The sequence below is a fragment of the Pelobates fuscus genome, chromosome 3 (assembly GCF_036172605.1).
Source record: "Pelobates fuscus isolate aPelFus1 chromosome 3, aPelFus1.pri, whole genome shotgun sequence".
In the NCBI taxonomy this organism is placed as follows: Eukaryota; Metazoa; Chordata; class Amphibia; order Anura; family Pelobatidae; genus Pelobates; species Pelobates fuscus.
The window spans coordinates 51,284,510-51,295,093 of NC_086319.1; positions in this window are offsets into that span (position 1 = coordinate 51,284,510).

The following is a 10,584-nucleotide window of genomic DNA, read 5'->3' on the forward strand; positions in this document are numbered from 1 at the left end:
ACAACACACGAAAAGGACTTGGGAATTGTTATAGACAACAAACTATGCAACAATGTGCAATGTCAATCAGCAGTGGCCAAGGCCAGTAGGGTATTGTCATGCATGAAAAAGGGCATTCATTCTCGGGACGAGAATATAATTTTGCCTCTTTATAAATCACTGGTAAGACCACCACACATTGAATATGCTGTGCAATTTTGGGCACCAGTTCTAAAGAAGGATATTATGGCACTAGAAAAAGTGCAGAGGCGGGCTACAAAATTAATAAAAGGAATGGAACATATCAGCTATGAAGAAAGGTTAACAAATTTAAACCTATTTAGTTTAGAAAAACGTCGCCTGAGAGGAGATATGATAACATTATACAAATATATTCGGGGCCAATACAATCCATTGTGTGGAAATCTATTCACAAACCGGACTTTACATAGGACACGAGGTCATGCGTTTAGACTAGAAGAAAGAAGATTTCGTCTAAGGCAAAGGAAAGGTTTTTTTACTGTAAGAACAATCAGGATGTGGAATTCTCTGCCTGAAGAAGTGGTTTTATCAGAGTCCATACAGATGTTCAAACAGCTACTAGATGCATACTTGCAAAAACAGAATATTCAAGGATATAATCTTTCAATGTAGGGTAATAACTGCTTGATCCAAGGATAAATCTGACTGCCATTCTGGGGTCAAGAAGGAATTTTTTTCCTAGCTTGTTGCAAAATTGGAAGTGCTTCAAACTGGGTTTTTTTTTTCCTTCTTTTGGATCAACAGCAAAAAACATATGTGAGGAAGGCTGAACTTGATGGACGCAAGTCTCTTTTCAGCTATGTAACTATGTAACTATGTAACTATGTAACTATGTAACTATGAATGTACATTATATCAAATACATATCAACAGCATCCTTTATCATTAGGGATTAACTTTAAATTATAATGGATTGTAATCCAGCAATACTCACAGCTGGGCTACTTTAGCTTCATTTTGCAAATGGGATTTCATGTTGTACTATTCACAATTAATGTTGATCCCACATCTGATTTTTTGACTGTGCTTTGTGTGGCGATTTACTATGCTGTTGACGACTTATATATTAAAGAAATGTGGTTTGTTTTGCTAATGTGCCAATGGGAGAAAGAGCTCGAGATTACCATTCCATGGGAGGACAGGAAAAAGGTAGCTTTAAATATGCAGGTGCTCATTTCATTAGGAAACGAGTAAAAAATATGTTCTGCTGCATGTATATGGTCCCAGCCTGCCTGGCCAATATTTTTCCTTTTTCCTGAAGCGTCAGATACCTGTTGTAAGTGTCTTTGCTAGACGGGGACCAAGCCAGCATTTTTTTGTGGAGCTGTCCTCTTCTGAAACCTTTCTGGTCATCCATTTTGAATCTTAATAGGTACCCAAGGTCAGACGCGCACAGCCCAGTTGATTCTGGGATACTAAGTGTATTGGCTGCAAGGAAGAGCTGCTTCCACTGTAAGGGAAGATACCGGCTGCCCATCCACGGAGGTGAGCACACCAAGGAACACCATGACAAACGAGGAGGAAGGCGCGGTGATGGAACCACAGGTAAGTGAGTATGGGTACCTGACAATAATGTCTGAATTTCAACATATTACCAACATACATTAAATACACCTAAATCATATATTTATAAGGAATGGTATTTAAAAAGTGTAAGTTTTTAACCACTCTCTCGAATACTAAGTAATGGTAACAGTTGAATGGTAGTGGTCACTCATCACACATTGGAGCTTTCTTTACTGTTTGGAAGGAGAGGAGGCAGTGATATTTTCAGCATATTTGCAGACTTTAATTTAGCTATTAGTTACTTCTGAAAGAGAAATGCATTCCTCTATAGGCTGGTAAAAGTAAAAATTCTGGAAATAAATTGGTTAATAGATTAAAACTGAAAAATAACGGGTATATTAAGGAAAAATAAGATGTGGTACATAAAAATGGATTGTGCCTCTTTTTTATCTTTCGCATCTCCCTCTTCTGATTCTCCCCCTCCCAATACTGCTTTTAATAATTGTATGCCACTCACAGCTGCTCCCCAAGCTATACCTATTTAGTTTTACTGGTTCTTTCCTCCAACTGAACTGATGAAGACATTGTACAAGGAAACTGATAACTCCTTAATACATCCTAAAATGTTTTTCACAAGGTCCGTACAAACCAGTCTCCAAAGTAAAAATAAGTGTAATACCATATGGATAAACTTATGGCTTTTGTACACCATACCACCCCTTAATGTCTTAAAGTGTGGACATTGTGAGTAGAAATGACGGGTGACTGCTGTGTCTTCAAGAAACCATCCCTCTTTGTCAGGAGGGGGTGGGGGGATACTTGTTTGATATTATATGTTAAGTTGTGTGTGTTTTTTTTTTTAATTCCACTTGATTTTGTATTTACTAAACTTGTACTTTGTTTCTGTAGTATAAACTTTATAATGATAGAGAATTACAAAGCAAGATAATATTGGATAATAGAGGGGTTAGGCAATGTATATGGATTTGGGTGTGCAAGAAATGCTAGAAGGGTGGGATAGGGAAGACACATGTAAAACAGGGAATTTAAATGCCGAAAGAGAGTTGTGACAAATCAAAAAGGAAGGTAGGGATGAGAAAAGGGTGAACATACATGGGGCTCGGGCACGTTCAGATTTATTTATTGATCTGTGTAGATGATAATGTGTTGGATCTCAACATATTCACCCATAGTGGAAAATAGTGAATTACTCCCTAGACTATAGATTTTGTAAGGTCCATCAAAACAATGTTACTAATAGTGTTGGTGCTTATGGTAATATCTACGCAAGATGGCTCTCAAAGTCTTTATGAATTCATCACTTGCAATACAACTGTATAATATGCACACAAAAGCAAACAAATCCTAACGGGTCCAAACATTTTAAAAACAGCTTGAACAATCTGTCTAATCCAACCAATTTCTGGAATTTAAACTCAACTATCTGTATTTCTCCACTGCCAGCAGAAACCCTTCTCAATCCATAAGCATAGAAACCATACAGTAATACCCTAAACACTGCAGTGTTGTAGTACCACATCTGTGTACATAAAATATAAAATGTAGAAGTTGACGCTTACGATACTAATACAATGTCACCCAGCAAAAAATATGTAAAATTCTCACTAGCAAGATAACTGAGCATATTATAAAATCGAATGACGTCATGAACACGTCTTCATTGTTGACGTCCTTCAACAATGTCTTAAGCTCAGTTTGCCAGTAGAAGCTCACCTCACTGCATCACTAACAGAGCCATCTGTAATGTTAACAACACAATGTCATTTTTTAGTATCTCATACAGATATACATGTTTATTAAAGTGAGAATTAAAGGTGAATTCCAATGTTAAATTTAAAGAGTACCCAAACTGAAAGCATAGATGAGAATTTTTCCAATTTGTCTATTTTGACCTTGCATTTATTTTTGACCTTACGTTTATTATTTTAAATTCACTTTGCATTCTCACTTTAGTAAATGAACCTGATACTGTTTTTTAAATAGTCACTTCGACCATGTTGGAATTTCATTGAAATTCCAACCCACTCCAAAGATATTATGAGGCAAAGTCTGGGCTCATTTTTCTTATGGGCATGGATGAGGGTTTACGAAAGGTGGAGATTTGCTCTCTACATTTGTCAAATCTCAGCAGCCATCAATGTCTGTAGATAGATGATAGACAGACATACACACACACACACACACACACTCACACACACACACACACACAGACAGATAAATAGATGATTGATAGATCTACTTTTTTTTACCTGTTGAGATTATTAAGCACATTATTTTGCAATCCCAAGTCACCAGTCATAACCTGTTTCTGACAAACTCACTTCTTAGAAAAGTGCCCTACAAAAAAACCTTGTAAAAGGTGTTTGCTATCTGTGGTTCTAGAATGATGTAAGTATCAGGCTTGCAAGTGTAGGTTTCTGTGAAGGTGAATCAATATACCGTCTGAGTGTTAGGTGTTGTAGGACAGTATGTACATTTACATATAATTACACTTTCGTTCCTTTCCTCAAACTCAGTGGCAAAACCGCCTTTTTTGCATCAATGAGCAAGTAAAAAAATGCCAATGGCGTATTTGTGCTGACCTTTTAGCTGATGTACCAGCCCAGAAGAGTTACACTGGTTATCTTTTAACTTTCAACTTCTCTTATTTTTATTGTTTAGCTTTTTGTTCTTATTGTCCATCTTGTTGTCTTTATTGGTTTTTTTTGGCTTGTGGAAAACCTGTATTAGTGATGTGTACGCATTGTGTATGATGAGATCTCTTGAGAGTTTTTAGTGTTTCCTCAACCTGTTTATTGGTTTTTTTTTTTTTTTTAACGAGGATGCAGCACACACAATTGACCAAGCACTTTGTAAATCATGTCAGAGGAGTGAACTGATTTTTCACATGAAATCAGCTCACTCCCCCCCCCCCCCCCACACACTCTTGTGACACAAGTGCCAATTGCATCATCTGAATGGACGAATGCCAAATGGGAGAATATTCTTCAGCATGCAATCGTTCATTTTGCCATTTAGCACTTGGATAAATAGACAAAAGACATAATTTTCAGCCAAATGCTGATTCTTTCAAAAACCAATGCCCAAGTCTACCAGAGAGGTATCCCTTCCATGTGGCGTCTGTTTTGACAGTGCACGTTATACCCGTACGGATACTTCTACTGGTTAAGGATCATATTAACCTGGCATGATTTTTGATGTGTCTCAAAAGATTTGTACATAGAGGAAGAGTAGTGTCTTCATTGAATCCATATAAAAAAAAAATGGCATATCCATATTGATTATTGGTTGGGTCATTCTAATGTTAATGGTGATGTGATGCCTGCTCCAGGTCACTCATGTACCTTTTGGGGCACAGGGATGGCGCCAGGGCAGGACTGGGACAAAAATTCAGCCCGGGCAATTAAAGGCAGAGCAGCCCACTATTAGGGGCGGGGCCAGAAAGGGGGCATGTCATGTCACCACCATTGACACGCACACCCCCTTCCCCCCCACCAAATGAGTATGTTAATGTGATGCTTTTTTTGGGGGGGGAAGGGGAGGGGGTTGAGTTTGTGCTGCGTTTGCTGGCGATTTGTCTCTGGTGTCCTCAATAGTGGGATACCAGAGATCAAAACAGGAACCGGACTGTTAAAGAGTGTTGTGCATGGGTGGGGATGTTCCTTGTGTTGTTGTATATGTTTGGACGTTGCATGTGTGTAGAGCAATTGTGTGTGTGAAGGGGTCTGTTTGTGGTGTATTGCATGTGGCTAGGGGCTGTAGTGTGTGTGTCTCTGGGTTGTAAAGTATGTGTGTTTGTGTGTGTGTATTTATACAGGGCCTGTGGAGTGTGTGCATGTAAGGAGCTGTACTGTGTGTTTGTGAGTGTATCTAGGGGCTCTAGTGTGTGTTTGCATATAGGAGCTGTAGAGCACATGTGTATAGGGGGGATAATGTATGCATAGGTGGTGTGGTGTGTACAGGGGGTGCAGAATATGTATTTATAGGGGATATAAATTAGTGTGGATGCATGCAGGGGGTGTAATGTGTGTGTTGATAGGGGTATAACATATGAGAGTGCAGGGACTGTAGTGTAGGTTTATGGGGTATAGAGTGTGTATGTGAGTACCAGGGGAATAGTGTGTATATAAGGGGTATAGAGTGTGTGTAGTGTGTTTGTGTGTAAGTGCAGGAGGTGCAGTGTGGATATAGGGGTATAGAGTGTGTATTGTGTGTTAATGCAGGGGCTGTAGTGTGTATGTAGGGGTATAGAGTGTATGCAGTGTGTTTGTGTGTTAGTGCAGGGGGTGTAGTGTGTTTGTGTGTTAGTGCAGGGGGTGCTGTGTGTGTAGTGTGTTAGTGCAGGGGAGCAGTATGTTTGTGTGTTAGTGCAGTGTGTGTTAGTGCAGTGTGTGTTAGTGCAGGGGAGCAGTATGTTTGTGTGTTAGTGCAGTGTGCGTTAGTGCAGTGTGTGTTTGTGTGTTACTACAGTGTGTGTTTGTGTGTTAGGGCAGTGTGTGTTTGTGTTAGTGCAGTGTGTGTTAGTGCAGTGTGTGTTTGTGTGTTACTGCAGTGTGTGTTAGTGCAGGGGAGCAGAATGTGTGTGTGTTAGTGGTGCAGTGTGTGTTAGTGCAGTGTGTTAGTGCAGGGGAGCAGAATGTGTGTGTTAGTGGTGCAGTGTGTGTTAGTGCAGGGGAGCAGAATGTCTGTGTGTTAGTGCAGGGGAGCAGAATGTGTGTGTGTTAGTGGTGCAGTGTGTGTTAGTGCAGTGTGTGTTTGTGTGTTAGTGCAGGGGAGCAGAATGTGTGTTTGTTAGTCGTGCAGTGAGTGTTAGTGCAGGGTGCAGTGTGTGAAATGTGTTTGTGTGTGTATATGTCCTTTAATTATTATTATTAAAAAGTTAAAAAAATGCAATTTATTCCCCCCTTTAACTTTGCAGGGGGGGGGGAGCATTCACATACCTGGTGGTCCAGTGAGGGGGGGCTACGCCACACACACATCCCAGGTGGTCCAGCGGCAGGTAATTCAGATCAGATACAGATCATCTCTCTCTTCCTCTCGCGAGCGCCGTTTTTTCAGAGCGTTGCCGCGGGTTACCATGGCAACGCTCTGATAATCTCGGAGCTCGCGAGAAGAAGAGAACGGAAGCTGCTCGGCATGCGCGGAGGGAGACCGGCTCACTTCCCGATCTCCCCTCCAGCCCATGATGGGATAGAACTCCATCTTGGGGCCGGTGCTGCTGCGCATGGGCCGGCAGGGGAGATCTCTTGATCTTTCCTGCTGGCCTCGGCCCATGGCCATCGCGGCCCACCGGGCATCTGCCCGGTTTGCCCGATGGCCAGTCCGGGCCTGGATGGCGCAAACCAATATGCACTCATCTTTGGCTTTTTAAACCCGCTCCGCATTTAGCAAGATCCCCTGTTGCGGTTCTTGTTAACCATAGCATTCCTTTGCAGTTCTGATTTGTGGTTTGACCTTGGCTAGTTTATCCAATTATCCTGATCTCTGTACAACCTTTGGCTTGTCTATTCTAATTATTCTGTATTCTCTAGCCCTTGTCCTGCTTGCTCTTTGACTATCTATGCCGTTAAGTCCGGCCACTCTTAGGATCAGTAATATGGACTATACTTGCTGTCTTGTAATCCCCAGTCATAACTCCACCCCATTCAGAAGTTCAAGCCTTCCCCAAAACACTTTTGTTCTGTTTCATTCCCAGGCATGTTCCTTTGCTCACTTCCGTAGAGAAAATTGATACATAAAAAAGAGCAAAAAGAGCAAAAAGCAGAGTGGAGCAGCAATGCTGCTCTTTTCTGTCCTGTGTTTAAAAACATTAAGCAAAGGAACTCATTAAGATCTGAGGTGAGTCAAGGTATCTTAGCCCCTGGGTGCAAGACTTTTTAGTGTTTCTGTGGATGTGAATAAATTGACCAGTCCAAGGTCAAAAGATGCCCAATCATCTGGCCCTATAATAAATCCCCCTGGATGCTCGGGAGCATCTAGCCACCCCCAATCAATGTTCCTACTTATCCCCACCAACATTTATTAGTAAATGGCCCTAATATTAACCTTTTTTTCTATATTTCATATTTGTCTGTTGATGTTTTGATTGAACATATACTGTCTTTTCATGATCAAAACAACCAAAAAGCTATCATATCAATAGTAAATAAAAAATGTAAATAAGTCTAAATAAAAATTGACTCGCAAAGAAAAAAAAACTGCCAACATTTTTTTGTATCCCTCTTCATTCTACTGATGGGCTAAAGGGCTCCAGGCAGACAGAGCATTTATTTAAGATGGAAGAAGAGTTCTATGTAAAGGCTCAGTAAGAGTACTGCTATTAAATGACTTAGACGCTAAGTGTAGGGATACTTATCGGGGGTAGGGGGGAGGGAGAGGTTATTATGGGGCAAGGACTCTGAAGGCTGTGCATCTTTTGGCCCCTTTGACATTTAAGGAAATATCCCCTTGGCAATTTAAAGTTTAACCCCTTGCAAATTAGCGGCATGGTCATGTCACTTACTAGGTCTCTCATAGGAACATTTTGTTTTTTTCTATGTATCTGTAGAGAGAGAAAATTGATCTAGTTCTATAATTAAATACATTTTCTTATGAGATTGTTTAGATAATTTTAAAACAGGCCAAGACGTTTTTTTGCCAAAACAGAATATTCAAGGATATAATCAATATGTCTATGAACAAGTTGTTGATCTACAGAGAAATCTAATTGCCATTAGGAAATCAGGAAGATATTGTTTTCCCTCTTTGGGGCAAATTGTAAATTGCTGCAATTTATTTATTTTTCTGTTTTCTTTTGGTAAAAACAACATAAACAAAAGGGTTTTAAAGGTTGAACTTTATGGATTTGAGTCATTTTTCAACCTTGTAATTTTTCAACCATTTTTCACTATGTAACTATGTAAGACTGTGACTTTGTTAAAGGCAGGGGTGAACTTTGGAAACCTGGTGGCATTTCGTGGCTGCAAATATCTACTAGCTATTAGTCATAGCAACAGCGTGTGTAAGTGGTTTCATATCAATGCGAATATATGGCTAGATGATCGGTTCCAGGTAGGTGGGAGTAGGGGACTTAGTGTGTGGGTGGATGAGTTTAGACGGCTTAGGAAATGGAACAGGGTAAGGCAGGCGGCAGGGTGAATGAAGCTGGTTGCAGAGTAGCAAATTCCTCGGTGAATGGGAGTAGTTGAGTAAAGAGTGGTAGGTTGGTGGGTAAATATTACTGGTTGGAAGGTTGTATGTGGCTGTGTTAATGAGACTGTGTGAGGGCTAGTGAATTATACTTTGTGGAGTTAAGTGTGTGAAGAATCACCCTCCATTCATTCTGTACTTTCCCTCCCTGCTACTTTATTCACGGATTTATTACTGTGATGAAGTGCCCTTCGCCACTTGTGCCTGGAGAGGGCTGCTTGCCCGCCTCTTGCCCTGTGACTATGGACCCTGTGAGATTTGGCCCGGTCAATTCAGTATGATAGGAGTTATGTATTTTTGTATCCTTTTGTGTTTTACTGGTAACATGTGCTCAATGGAGTCTGCCTCTATCCCTGGATATAATTGGATTATTTTCCCCATTGTCTCCAGGATAGAGGGCTCTATAAAACTGGTTTGGGCCAGATAGCCATGCTGCCAGCCAGGCCCCAAAAGATACTTTACTAACTTCTGAACCCCTGGTCTGATTCATGCCATTTTTTGATATGTTGTTCCCCTGAATGGATTGATTGTGAATGTGATGTATATTTTAGAAGTTATGAATATGCTGTAAAAACTGTATATTTCCTGCCTGTGATAATTGCATCTTCTATTGTATAAGATAATTGAATCACAGGCAGAGGGGAGGATTTTGTGTGGGCTGTAAAAGAGCAGGGCATAAAATAAACTGTAGCTTGAATACCTGTTGTTGTTACTTCCAGTAAAGTTCTGTTCCAGCATTAAGCTTTGGCTCATGTGTGGATAATTTGGCGACACCGGCAATATTTATTCCTGTGGATTATTAGGAATATTATTTTATGGGAAGAAGGGAATGCTTGACGGAGTAAAGGATTGTACCATCACAAAGTGGTTTAGTGAATGGCATGGATTGGGAGTTGTAGGTCACTGGGTAAATGGTACTGACTTGAGGCAGTGGTGACTGTTTAAATAAGATGAGTATTGTAAGAGGTTGTTTACATCACTGGATATGATTGGACTGTTGTATTATACAAAGTATTTTACAATAAACATACAGTGTATACAATAGAATAATACAATACATGTGAGCTGTATACAATACCATGGTAAAATAAATGTACAGTGATGTACAATATAATACTACAAATTAATTTGTTTGTTATAAGAAAGGTGTCCTGGTGCCGGGCACCCATTTCACCTGTGCTACCTTGCCCCCTAATAGATTAATTTACTTGAGCACTCAGTTGAGTAACTTTGTTTAGTTTAGCATTCTATCAGAACCATCAGAGTTGAATAAGGACGTTAGCAGTCCTAGGCAGTTTGTGCAAGTTGGCAATAAACTGCTCACAAAGAGAATGTAACGCACCCAATTGGATTATCTTATTTCCATCCAGTAACGTATGCATCTCCTTCCCTCAATGGTTTTTCTGTGCCTTCCGTTAGCATTACTATGTAATATTTCTACTGGAAATTTTTGACAACCACGCAACTGTTGGGTGACTGTATTTCATGCATACTTTGCCACAGCATTATGTTTCCTACTACAAGTCTCAGTTCAGAGCAACGTCTAATGTAATATATTACTTGCAGGTGTGATCGTCTTATTAAGATAAGAAACTATTCATTTAGAATCTTATAGTAAGCCAGAATGTCTAATAATTTCCTATTTTCTTTTTTTTTACAATGTGAGCCAAATTATAGGGACCAATTGGGATCCAAGGCAAGAAGTGCAAAATTAAAAGCAAACTTCTACGTGTAATTGTTTGAAAAGTTAAACATTGCCAGGAAACCCGCACGAGGGATACAGAAAATGAAAAAGAATTCATCAAGAAAGCTGATTTCAATTTGTCACTTTCGCCACACCTTCCTGTT